The sequence below is a fragment of the Hypanus sabinus genome, chromosome 8 (genome assembly GCF_030144855.1).
Source record: "Hypanus sabinus isolate sHypSab1 chromosome 8, sHypSab1.hap1, whole genome shotgun sequence".
Classification (NCBI taxonomy): domain Eukaryota; kingdom Metazoa; phylum Chordata; class Chondrichthyes; order Myliobatiformes; family Dasyatidae; genus Hypanus; species Hypanus sabinus.
The window spans coordinates 119971704-119985578 of record NC_082713.1 but is presented as its reverse complement, the minus strand read 5'-3'; positions in this window follow the sequence as shown (position 1 = coordinate 119985578).

Here is a 13875-nt window from a genome sequence, read left to right as displayed (position 1 = left end):
TTTAAAGCTCTCTGAATTAGCAAGGGCGATATCGGCAGGAGCCGTTTGGAAAGAACAATTCTTGTCAGGACTGAGTCATTCTTTGAACTGGCAAGTGAGAAATTGGTATCATTGCAGGGCAGGAGCCATTTGAAAAGAACAGCTATCATTGGGAGTGAGTTTTATCTGAGCCAATGAAAAGAAGGCAGATGTAAGCATAGGAGGATGTGGGAGTACCCTGTGTTAGAGTGGTCAGGCTTTGGTGAGAATAGGCGAGGTGAGTGAGAAATTTAGAGATTTCAGTGAGAAGGCACTGGTAGGAACAAGTAAGCTTTTTAAATTGTCTATAAATCCTTAGCCCATGTTTCAGTGCAGAGAGGATGGTTAAGGCAGTGGGATGCTCCTCCTGGGGATTTCAGGGTATGTAACAGTCTTTCTGATGACTATATCTGCAGGAAGTGCACCCAACTTCAGCTCCTGACTGACAAAGTCAAGGAGCTGGAGCTGAATGCACTCAAGACTGTCTGTGAGGCTGAAAACCTCATGGATGAGTTTTTTACCGAGGTGGTCACACGCAGAATGCAAGCTCCTGATTGCCGGGGGTGACCGCCAGGAGAAGTGAGGGAGTAAGCAGCTAGTGGTGGGTTCCCCTGTGGTCATTCCCCTTCGGCAACAAGTAGGTGGCTTTGGTAGTGCTGTGGGAAGATGGGGTGGTGGGAATGATCTATCAGGGCCCAACAGCAGCCGCCCAGCCAGCGGCTCTGTGGCCAGCTCCGAGGCGCAGCAGGGAAGAGTAAAATCAGGCAGAGAAATAGTAATTGGAGAATTGATAATTGGGGTTACAGACAGGAGATTCTGTGGGCAAGAAAGAGACGCTAGGATGGTGCATCGCCTCCTAGGTGCTAGGGTCCAGGACGTCTCGGAGCAGCTGCAGAAGATTCTAAAGAGGGATTGTGAGCAGTGAGAGGTCATGGAGCACATTGGCACCAATGGCATAGAAAGGGGGAAGAAGTCCTTCACAGAGAGCATAGGGAGTTAGGAAAGAGGCTGAAGAGCAGGACCTCCAAGGTAGTACTCTCTGGATTACCCCTGGTACCATGAGCTAGTTGAGGCAGGAATAGAATGACAGTGCAGATGAATGAGTGGCTGAGCAACCACTACAGGGGGCAGAGTTTCAGGTTCTTGGATCATTGGAACATCTTCTGGGGGAGGGGGTGAGCTGCACAAGAGGGACGAGTTGCTCCTAAACTGGAAGGGAACCAAGCAAATTGACCGGTGCTACTAGGGTTTAAACTAGTCTGGCAGAGGGGTGTGAACCAGTGAACCAGGTCAGAAAGTGGATGGATAAAGAGGAAGGTAGAATGTTAAGTCCAGTAAAACCAGGGAGGAGTAAAGTAATAGATATGATATGATGGATTGTTTGAGGTGTTTATTTCAGTGCTCGGAGTATGGTGGGTAAACGTGAGGAACCTAGAGTATGGATCAGTACATGGAATTATGATGTGACCATTACAGAAACTTGGTTCAGAGTGGGACTTAATTTGAAGTTTTAGAAAAAATAGAGAGGGATGTAAAAGAGTTGGGGGGGGGCGGAGGAAGTTGCACTACTAATCTAGGACAAAATCACAGCTGCACTGAGGGGACATAATGTAAGGCTCATCCACTGGGTCTTTATACTCTAAGATAGGAAGGGTGCAATCGCTCTGATGGGATTGTACCACAGGCACCACACCCCCCTGTCACCACCACCAATTGGTGGTGTTGTAGGTAGCGTAGATGACTAGCAAGGAATTTAATAGTATGTAGATCAGCTGCAGATATGAGGAGAGAAATGGCACACGGAGTTTAATCCAGCCAAAAGCGAAGTACTGTACTTTGGTCGGTCAAATGTAAAGAGGCCATACACTGTTAATGGCAAGACCCTTAGCAGTGTTGATGAGCAGAGATCTTGGGGTCGAAGTTCACCGTTCCCTGGAAGTGGCCACACAGGTTGATAGGATTGTTAAGGGGGCACATGGTATTCTTGCTTTTATTAGTCAAGGCATTGCGTTCAAAAAGTCAGGAAGTAATGTTTCAGCTTTATAAAACTCTAGTTAGGCTGCATCTGGAGAATTGCATACCGTTCTGGTCACCCCCCCCACCCACACCCCCATTATAGGAAAGATATCGAGGCTTTGGAGAGGGTGCAGGCTGCTGAATGTATTAGAGGTCATGTGCTGTAATGAGAGTTGGATAAACTTGGGTCTTTTTCTCTGGAGGCTGAGGGGAGTTCTGATAGTTTATAAGATTATCAGAGCCACTGATAGAGTAGATGGACAGTATCTTTTTCCCAGGGCTGAAATGTCTAATACCAGAGGACATACTTTTAAGGTGAGAGGGTAATTTCAAAAGAGATGTGAGAGGCAAGTTTTTACACAGAGAGTACTGCCTTGGGTGGAAGTAGTGGCGGGTACATTAGGGGCTTTTAAGAGCTGTTTAGATAGGCACATGAATGCGAGGAAAATGGAGGGATGTGGACGTTGTGTTGGCAGAAGGGATTAGTTTAATTTGCCATTTGATTACTAAATTATTTGGTTCAGCATAATATTGTGGGCAGAAGGGCCTGTTTTGGTGTTGCATTGTTCTATCTTCTATGCTCTAAATACGTCTATATGAGCACCACGATCAGAATAATCAAACAATACGAGAATTTAATCAGGAATTTTGTTCTGCTTTGCTCTATAAATCCTCCAGATTGGTTGCAGTATCACGCAAGTTCAGTTTCTGCAATCTCTCACCGTAATTTAACACTTTAATCTCTGGTATACTTGGTAAATCAGTCCTGCAGGACTTGTGTATCTCTCCAGAAGACTAACGTTTAAGACTCTGTCCTTGTGAAGTATCAGTGCCTTGCTTTTTGTATATGAATTCCCTTCAAATACCGGCCACCACTCCATTAGCTGTTTTTAATTTGTTCGTCGTTTTCCTGACCTACCTAGAAATTCAATTATATAGCAGTTTCTTTTTCAATTTATTCCATCAGAAACTGATTTCTTTTTTAATCAGGAGTAGCCACAGTCATTTCTTTCTTGTATCACTGCAGAAATATGACCAGATACATCTGGGTCTGAGTTTCCCTGTAGATTTTGTTTTTGGACACACAGGAAGATGTCTGGGCTCAGTGCCCTATTCCGAGTGTTATGAGAGGTTCTGGATCACGTAGTCCTGGGATCACCATTACTGGTCACTCCAAGGATATTTGGGTCTTCCCAACACAGTGCTGCACTGAGACCCCTGTCAGTCTATTCCTTATCCCGGCTTCCCATCACTCATCACTAACAGGTGCATCTCCAACTCAGCACCAAACCCCCAACCCCACCCCTTGCCCCTGAAGTCATTTCTAATCCCTGACCACCGAGTCAAGTAAATTTGTCATCAGCAGACGTGTGTGACCCTATAGATTACCTTGAGATGCAACTTCTAGTAGGCATACAGAAAAATAAAGAGATGCAACGGTATTTATAAAAATAATTCAATGAACAAATAACAAATGTGCAAAAGAAGACAAATTGGGCAAATAAATAAACGATACTGAGAACATGAGTTGTAGAGCCCTTGAAAGTAAGTCTGAAAGTTGTGGAATCAGTTCAGAGTTGAGGTGAGTGAAGTTATCCACACTGGTTCAGGAGTCTGATGGTTGAAGGGTATTAGCTGTTCCTGAACCTGGTGGTGTGGGACCTGCTGCCAGATGGTAGTAATGAGATGAGAGCGTTGCCGGGATGGATGCTTCCTTCTTGTGCATCCCCCCATGTAGATATACTCAGTGGTGGGAAGGTCTCTGCCTGTGATAGAGTTATCCCTTTGACCTATCAGCTCCCTGACTGCCCAATCTCTCACACCATTTCATACCCTTCTACCCTGTTCCTGTGATTTGGCATCACTAAACCCTCCAGTCCAGAACATCCTCCTTATACCATGAAATCCATGTTCCAGAGAAGGTGAGCAGTTTCATCTCCCTTCCCTTCCTGTCCTGATGAACTATCCCGAAACTTGGACAGTTTAATTCTCTCCACAGTTGAATTTGTGTGTGTTGCTCTAGATACAAGCTGCCTACCTGTGGGTCTGTTGTCCCAAATGAACTGAATGGTCTCTGCTCTTTTGGTTTACATGGGACACCTGTCTCTCCCAGGTGCCTGGCCCTCAGTGTGAAAGGTAGGTCCAGAACAGCAATTTACATTAACCCCTCCAAGCACTCAGTGAGTCTGCCACAGGTACAGGAAAAGTCGTGGAATTTTCTTTAAATGTTATTTTCCATTCAGCACATTTAAGGCTGAGATTGAGTGATCCTTGACTGGTAAAGAGGTTAAGGGTTATGCAGAGAAGGTAGAACAATGTTATCTTATTAACTGCTTGCTGATTATCAATGTTTAATCCTCTCTCCACTATGTTGACCCATGGTTTCCACTTCTGTACCTAACACTGCTTCAGCCCACCGGCCTCAGCAAATCCCAATAATGGGAATCTCCCCGCCTCTCTCCATCTACTCACCCACTCTGCAATACAGTACAGTCCCTTCGGCCCATCTTCATGCTGACCTTTAACCTGCTCCAAGATCAATCCAACCATTCTCTCCTGCATAGCTTTCCGTTTTCCTATCATCAATGTGTCTATCCAGGAGTTTTTAAACAGCCTCTACCATCTCTCCTGTCTGAGCAATCCAAAGATCCACCATACTCTGTGTAAAAAAAATTACTTCAGACATTCCCCCTATACTTTCCTCCAAACACATTAAGATGTTGTCCCTTTGTATTTGCCATTTCCACCCAGGTACAGGTCTCTGGCTGCCAACTTGATTTGTGCCTCTAACAAGTCAGCTCTCATCCTCCTTCACTCCAAAGAGAAAAGCTCCAGCTTGTTCAACCTATCTCATAGGACGTGCTCTGTAGTCCAGCCAGCATCCTGGTAAATCTCTGCACCTCCTCAAAAGCTTCCCCATCCTTTGTACAATAAGGTGACTAGAAAGAAACACTGTCTCCAAGTGAGGTCGACCCGTACAAGATTACCTCACAGCTCCTCAGCTCAATCCCCAACTAACTCTATCAGCTTGTTCTGTAACTTTGAGGGATCTGTGGACACGGACCCCCCAAACCCCTCTGTTCCCTCGTGTTTCAGAATCCTGCACTAACCCTGCTCCTTCAACTCTTCTGAAGCTGTGAACTCCCCTAACCCTGGAATAAAAGAAACAAACACATTGCTTATAGAATGTGGGAGGTCACATTGAGGTTGTACAGGAAGCTGGTCAATCTGCTGTAGGAATAATTTATCAAACTCGAAAAATGCAGAAAAGTTCTGCAAGGATGCTGACACAATCTGAGGGCTGAGATATAGGGAGAGGCTAGACAGACTCTGACTTTGCTCCTTGGAGGTTAAGAGACTGCAAGCTGATCTTACAGAGATGTATAAAATCATTCAGGCCATGGAAAAATAGAATGTATTCTTTTTCCCAGGGTTGGGGTAGCAAAACAAGACAGCATAGATTGAAGCTGGTGGAATAAGGTTTAATAGGAACTTGAGGGGCACATTTATTACACAAAGGGTAATGTCTGTACATGGAATGGGTTGCCTAAGAAAGTGGTTGAGGCAGATACAATTACAAGTTCTAAAAGACAGTTGAGCAGGTATGTGGATTGCAAAGGTAAAAAGATAAATATTTTAAAATATTAGCTTTATTTGTCACATGTACATTGAAACAAACAGTCAAATGCATCATTTTGTGACAAATCAAATCAATGAGGATTGTGCTGGGCATCCTGTAAGAGTTGCCAAGCTTCCAATGCCAATGCACTCTCAAGGACTCTACAACTCATGTTCTCAATATTTATTACTTACTGTATTTATTTATTATTATTTTTTTTTCTTTTTTGTATTTGTACAACTTGTTGTCCTTGCACATTGGTTGTTTGTCCGTCTTTATTTGTATGCAGTTTTTCATTGATTCTATTGTGTTTCTTTATATCTACTGTGAATGCCCACAAGAAAATGAATCTCAGGGTAGTATATACTGACATGTACTCACTTTGATAATAAACTTGCTTTGAAAATTGAACTTTGTACATTGCATGCCCACTGCTCACTTACCCTAATTCACATGTCTTTGGAATGTGGGAGGAAATTGGAGCACACTGAGGAAACACACACAGTCACGGGGAGAACATACAAAACCGCATATAGGCAGAGGCGGGAATCGAACTCGAGTCTTACAGTAGGCTCGGGTGTTGCTAACTACATCGCACTGAGCCTGTTTAGAAGGTTATGTGCCAAACACTGGGAAATGGCATCAGCTTGAATGGGACATCTTGGCCAGCATAGACCAGTTGGGCTGAAGGGCCTACTCTTTTTGCTGTGTGACTCGATGAGTATGTACAGCTGGAGGAACACAGCAGGTTGAACAGCATCTGTAGATGAAAAATGTTGGTCGATGAGACCAAGTATTATGCCTTATTGCTGGCTCTCAACCTGAAGCACTTCCTCCACAGATGCTGCTCGACACACTGAATTCCTCCAGCATTTTGTTTAAAGCTCTAGCTTCCTGCATCTGCTTTCTCTTGAGTTCTCGCTCTCGAATGACTGGTCCCACACTCTACAACTCTGAGCTTTTACTTAGCTTCCCTTTGTTCACCTCCAGCTCCCTCCTTCAGCGCCATTTCCTTCCTCCATTCTGACATATAACTCTGACCAGGTTTGTGCTTCGGCTTTAGTTTAGCCTCCCCTTTTAGTCTAGTTTTTCCTCAGTGAATCACAGTGAAAAAAAACCTCTGTCAATGTGGTTTTTGTTTAGCAGAAAGGAGTCCAATAGGGACCAACTCCCAGCAACGGCGCTATTAGCTGGAAGCACAAGTGAAAGTCCAGCCTTCTTGGATCTATCCTAATCAGACAGTGAAATACCTCCTCTGTGGAATGTAACATTGCGGAGCCAATCACCACAATTACCCTCCTTGTGACTTTTCCTATTGTATTAAACCTTCCACTTTATCACAGGCCAGCATTTGCCTTTGTCAGTGCCTACAAATCCTTCAGCATTTTAGACTGTCTCTTGACAGGAAAAGGCTGCTTAACTAGAAAATGATTTGTAGTGTGAGAATAAGATTCTTCCATCTCATGTGTATTTTGTTATGATATTAAGTGACTGCTTGAGACTTGCTGGTTGGACATTGCAAATTCCCAGCAATAGTCAGAAAAGTTACCCAAAGCTGCAAAAGTCCACGTTCTCTCTCTCCCACAGGTCATTCAATTGCTCTTGTAAACTAAGCCATGATCCATACCCTCCTGACAACTCAGCTGCCTGTCTGTTGCAGTGTTGAAAGGGTTAACTGCTCTGGTGCAAGGTAGCATAGTGGTTAGTAAAAATGCCTTATGATGCCAGGTATCTCTGATCAGGATTCAATTCCTGACGCTGTCTGCAATGAGCTTTTATGTTCTTCCTGTGACTACGTGGGTTCCCTCTGGGTGTCCTGTTGGGGTTAATGAGCTGTGGCATGCTACGGTGGCATCAGAATTGTGGCAACACTTGTGGGCTGTCTCCAGCGCCATCCTGGCTGACTTGATTTGATGCAAACAATTCCTTTCACTGAATGCTTCAATATTTGTGACCAATAAAGTTAACCTTCATTGCTCCCATGATATATGTGTTTCTTTTCCTCCTTCTGTGCAGTGGTTATGCTTTTCCTTTTTTTTTAATTGGCTTATTTGGGTTTCTTGCTTTGTGGCTGCCTGTAAGCAGATAAATCTCAAGGTTGTATACTTTATAAATTCTTTGATAATAAATGTGCTTTGATTAAATCATTCAAGGATCTCCTGCAGTAAATGGCACCTGAAGTTGTCCCGTACATGTGCAATTGTCTTAAGTTAGGGGATTTACTGGGACTCTTAAAGTTTGAGAGATAGAAAGCATTTGGCATTATCCATTTTGCACAATCTGGTTTAAACAGAATGGTTTAACATAAAAATGTGAAAACATTTATTACTTACATGCCACAGTTATTCCAAAAGCTATGGCTCATATCAAGATTCACAATCTTCCTTTATTATAGGATACCTGAGCTGCAGCTTTGATAATCATACAGTATTACTTTTCTTCCAGGTTCATGGCTGATCAAGATGTAATTATTTTTTTTTGAACTATGCCACCCTTCGGTTCATCTTGTCCATGCTGACCAAACTCTCTGTCTGAGTTGGTCCCATTTGGCTGCGTTTGGCACATTGGCTTCTAAACCTTTCCAAACCATATCCCAGTCTGGAAAGTCCAGATGAAATGTCTCAGCCCAAAATGTCGACCGTCCATTTCCTTCTGTAGATGTTGGGGTTAGGGTCAGGGTCTGTAGATGTTGCCTGACCCAGCATTCCTCCAGTCTCTTGTGTGTTACTCCTGCAGTCTCTCGTGTTGCCCTGTCTTTTAAAAGCTGTGACTGTCTCACTTTTCAGTGCCCTGTTTCACATACTCCACACCACATCACACCTGGAACATCGCCTTCAACTCTGGTTGCCTTATTAGAGGACAGACAGGGAGGCTTTGGAGAGGGCACAGAAGAGGTTGATCAAAATGTTGCCTGGATTAGAGTGCATGTGCTATGGGGAGAGATTGGACAAATTGGATTGTTTTTTCCAGAGCGGCAGATGCTGACAGGAGATCTAATAGACATTTACATGATTGTGTGAGGCATAGATAGAGTAAGCAGCTAGTCTCTCAGAGTCAGAATCAGAATTAGGTTTATTATCACTCACACAGACTATGTCGTAAAATTCGTGGCTTTGTGCAACAGTACAGTGTCATACTATAGGTTACAAAAAGACTGCAGCATGGTAGTGTAGTGGTTAGCACAACACTTTATAGTACTAACAACCCGGGTTCAATTCCCACTGCTTTCTGTAAGGAGTTTGCATGTTCTCCCTCTGAATGCAAAGGTTTCCTCCAGGTGCTCCAGTTTCCACCCACAGCCTAAAGATGTACTGGCTGCGAGGTTAATTGGTTATTGTAAATTGTCCTCTGATTAGGTTAGGTTTAAATCGGGGTTGCTGGGTGGCATGGATTGAAGGGTTTGAAGGGCCTGTTCCACTCTGTATCTCCATAAATTTAAAAAGATAACAATAAGCAGTGTTCAAAAAGAAAAGTGAGGTGGCATTCATATGTTCATGGAGCATTCAGAAATCCGATGGTGGAGGGGAAAAAGCTGTTCCTAAAATATTCTTCAGGCTCCTGTACCTCCTCCCAGATGGTAGTTATGAGAAGAGGCCATGTCCGAGGGTCAAAATGCCTAACCCTAAGGTGAGGCGGGGGGCAGCAAATCAGAATGCAAGTGAAGGAGAGTGGTGATGTCTGGAATGCACTGCCAGGGGTGGTAGTAAAGGCAAATACCATACTGACTTTCAGGAGGCTCTTAGATAGGGGCATGACCGTGCAAAGAATGGATGAGTATCACCTTGAGTAGGTAGAAGGGATTAATTTAGTTGGACACTTAATGACTAATTTAACTAGTTCGTCACAACCTGTGGGGCCAAAGGGCCTGTTCTTGTGCTGTACTGTTCCACGTTCTATGTTATATGAGAGACATTTGGTAGAATTTTACTGGACTAATACATAGAAGTGCAGGTTGCCTCATTAGGAGAGGTGAACAGCCTCAGCTCGTATCCACTACAGAGGAAGAACTTGACTGAGGTATGTAGGGCACTGAGACGTCTGCACAGCGATTCCCGAGAACTTTTCAGTGACGGCAAGTTCACTCCATGAGGAGAGACCGAGGAGGAAGTCATCCGGCTCTGGGAGAAGAGAAAACAGAATCAGAATCACAACACAGGTGAGGCAGCAGGCTTGCAGTTCGGGGTCCCATCATCGGCAGGTCTGGGAGTCGATACAGAAGGTCAGTCAGAAGTCTGAAATTCAAAGCTGGTGGCCAAGGACTAGGGACTGGAGACTGGAGACTCGTCCTGGGGTTGAAGGACTGTCTGTGTGGGTAGGTGGGAGGGAGGAATGGGGTTTGTCTTGCAGTTGTTGTTTCACTGCTTGTTGTGTTCTGTGTTGTTCTGCTGGGCACTGTGGCCGTTGTTGGTGCTCGAATGTGTGGCAACTCTTGAGCACATCCCTGGGTGTGTTGGTTGTTAACACAAACAATGCATTTCATTGTATGGTTCAATGTACAAGTGATTAATAAATAAATTAACCTGAATCACGGCTGCCCATTCATCCAATTATGTGCCTTCTAGCCCTCCTGAGGTAGGTAGGATTGTTCAAAGTTCATAGTTCAAAGTACATATATGTCACTATATACAACTCTGAGATTTATTTTCTTGTGGGCATACTCAATAAATCATAATAGAATAATAACCATAATAGAATCAATGAATGACCACATCAACTTGGGCCTTCAACCAATATGCACCAAACTGTGAGAATACAAAACCAAAGAAATAATGATAATGATGATGATGATGATGATGATGATGATGATGATAATAATAATAAATAAGAGAGGACATGAGATGAAGAGCCCTAGAAAGTGGGTTCATAGGTTGTGGGAACATTTCAATGATAGGGGAAGTGAAATTGAGTGAAGTTAACCCCTTTGATTCAAGATCCTGATGGTTTATGGGTAGTAATGGTTCCTGAAACTGCTGGTGTGAGTCTTGCGGCTCCTGTACCACCTTCCCAATGGCAGCAGCAAAAGAGACTGGGGATTCTGATGATCAATGCTGTTTTCCTGAGGCAACGCTTCATGTAGATCTGCCCAATGGTGGGGATAAAATTACCCCTAGGCCGTATCCACTACCTTTTGAAGGATGTTCCATTTAAGGTCATTGGTGTTTCCATATCAGCCTGCCAGTCAATATACTCTCCACCACACATTAAAGAAGTTTGCCAAAGTTTTAGATAACATGTCGAATCTTCTCAAACCCCTAAGGAAGTAGAGGCACTGACGTGTTTTCTTCATAATTGCACTTACGTGCCGGGCTCAGGACAAATCCTCCAAAATGATAACACCAAGGAATTTAAGGTTGCTGCCCTTCTCCATCTCTGATCCTCCGATGAGGCCTGGCTCAGGGACCTCTGGTTTCCCTCTCCTGAAGTCAATAATCAGCTCCCTGGTCTTGCTAGCATTGAGTGAGAGGTTGTTGCTGTGGCACCACTCATCCAGATTTTCAAACTCCCTTATGCAGATTCGTCACCGCCATTGATACAGCTAAAGACAGTGTGTCATCAGCAAACTTTAATGTGCATTGAGCTGTGCTTAGCCTCACAGTTATAAGTGTAGAGCGAGTAGAGCAGGGGGCTAAGCTCACAGCCTTGTGGTGCACCTGTGCTGATAGAGACTGTGGTGAAGATGTTGTTGCAAATCCGAACTGACTGGGGTCTACAAGCGCGGAATTCGAAGATCCAATTACACAAGGAGGTATTGAGGCCAAGGTCTTGAAGCTTATTGATTAGTTTTGAGAGGATGATGGTTTTGTATGCAGAGCTGTGGTCTTCTACTCCCTTGCTCTAAATACACCACTTTGCATCTGGGTGTTGGACAACAGACCTCAGATAGTCAAGCTGAATAACCACTCCTCCCCCTCCATTATGCTCACCATGAATGCCCCAGGGCTCTGTGCTTAGTCCATTGCTTTACACTTTGTGACACGTTTGAGACTGCACACTCCCAAGCAATCACAGTGTCAAGCTCACCGATGACACAACAATGGTGGGGCTCATCACCAGCAACGATGGTGGAGGAGCTCGAAGCCGGGTGCCAGGCAAGTAACCTCTTCCTCAATGCCAACAAGACAAAGGAGATGGTTATTGACTTTCAGAGAGCTCACACCCCTCTTTACATCCGTGGCACAGTAGTGGAAACTGCAAGCTGTTTCAAGCTCCTGGGAGCGCACATCACACACAACCTCTCATGGTCCCAGAAAACATCCTACAATGTCAGGAATGCTCATCAATGCCTCTACTTTCTGAGGAGGCTGAAGAGAGCTGGACTTTGCACATCTATGCTCATGTCATTCTACAGATGCACGGTAGAGAGCATCCCAGCAAGCTGCATTACTGCATTGTATGAAAACTGCACTGCGGCGGACAGGAAGCCTCTGCAGTAAGTAGTCAAAACTACCCAGTGTATCACCAGCACGAGCTTCCTGTCATCAAGAACCGAGAGGTGCCGGAAAGGGGCCAGTAACATTGTAAAGGATCCGACCTACCCTGCTCATGGACCGTTTATCCCACTCCCATCAGTGGGGAGGCTACACCGCATCTATGCCAGGACCACCAGATTCAAAACAGGTACTTTCCCCAAGCAGCAAGTCTGATCATTGTCTCCACCGATTAACCCACCTCTCCAGACGTCCTCCCCCAAGCAGCACTTTATCATTTCCTGTCATCACCTGACATGCGGACACTCCTGTGCCCAGTGTCACTTTGTGCAATTAATCAATGTATATAAGCAATCTTATGTACTTATATTTATTGTTTTTATTATTATTGTGTTTTTTTTTGTGTTATTTTGTGTGCCGTAACATATCCTGACTTACAAGTATTTCATTCTCCTTTACACTTGTATACTGGAAATGACATTAACCAATCTTGAAGTCTGACTGTCGCTGAAAATAAGCAGGCAGCTGCAGCAAGAGATTAGGAATGTGAGTGATCTGTTAGGCTAAGGAAGTCATATTGAGATTACAGACGGCATTAGTGAGACTACATCTTGAGTGTTGAGTACAGTTATGGAATTGGAATTGGTTTATTATTGTCATATGTACTGAGATACAGTGAAAAGCTTTTCTTGTTCAAACACATCAAATCATTCAGTGCACTGAGGTAGTCAAGCTAAAACAATAACAGAATGGAGAATGAAGTGTAACAGCTACAGACGTAGTGTCAAGCAGGTAGACAAAAAGGTGCAAGACAATAATGCGATAGACTGTGAGGTTAAGACTCCATTTTATTGTGCCAGCTCTGGTTTCTTAAGTAAGAAAGTGTGCCCTTGCCTTAGAGAGAACTCAGCAGAGGTTCACAAGACTGGTTACAGAGATTCGGGTAGATGAAGCTTGTCAGCCTGGGAAGACAGTCCATCTATGAGAGGGAAAACTCTGATTTCAAATCTCCGCTGCCTTGCAGCCATACCCACTCATGGGAAAGGCTTCGGGAGTAAACTCTGAGGACAAATCTGGAGCTGGAGGCCCTAAGGCAGTCCTATGTTGTCTTCAACCTCACTCTGGCAACTCCTACGATGACATCGGTGCCAAGCTTTATCAGCCCTTGTCCTTCCCTTGGACAATATCGGTGTCGTGGAGAGGGGAGACTTCTTGCATGGGCAACAGCCAGTCTTCCATACAACCCTGCCCAGGCCTGTGCCCTGGAGAAGACTTTCCAGTCACAGAGCCATGGTCTTGTGAGACTAACGGATGCCATACATACAGAGATGGCAGGTTTACCAGAGGAAAGAGGATGGAATGGACCAGACTTGTATCAGGACATAGAAAACAGAAAACAGAACAGCATAACGCAGAAAAAGCCTTTCAGCCCACCATGTTATGCTGAACTAGTTAAACTAATGATGCTTTCTGCCTGCACATAGCCCTCCATCTGTTGCACATTCACGTGCCCATTTAAGAGTCTGTCAAACCCTGTATTCTCTCACATTTAGAAAAACAAAAGAAGATCACACCAAAGCTAATATGAGGAAATCTGCAGATGCTGGAAATTCAAGCAACACACACGAAATGCTGGTGGAATGCAGCAGGCCAGGCAGCACCTATAGGGAGAAGCACTGTCGACGTTTCGGGCCGAGACCCTTCGTCAGGACTGAGCTTACATCTTTAAAGGACTTGACAGGCTAGATACAGGGAGGATGTTGCCTCTGCACGAGGACTGTAGGACCAAGGAGA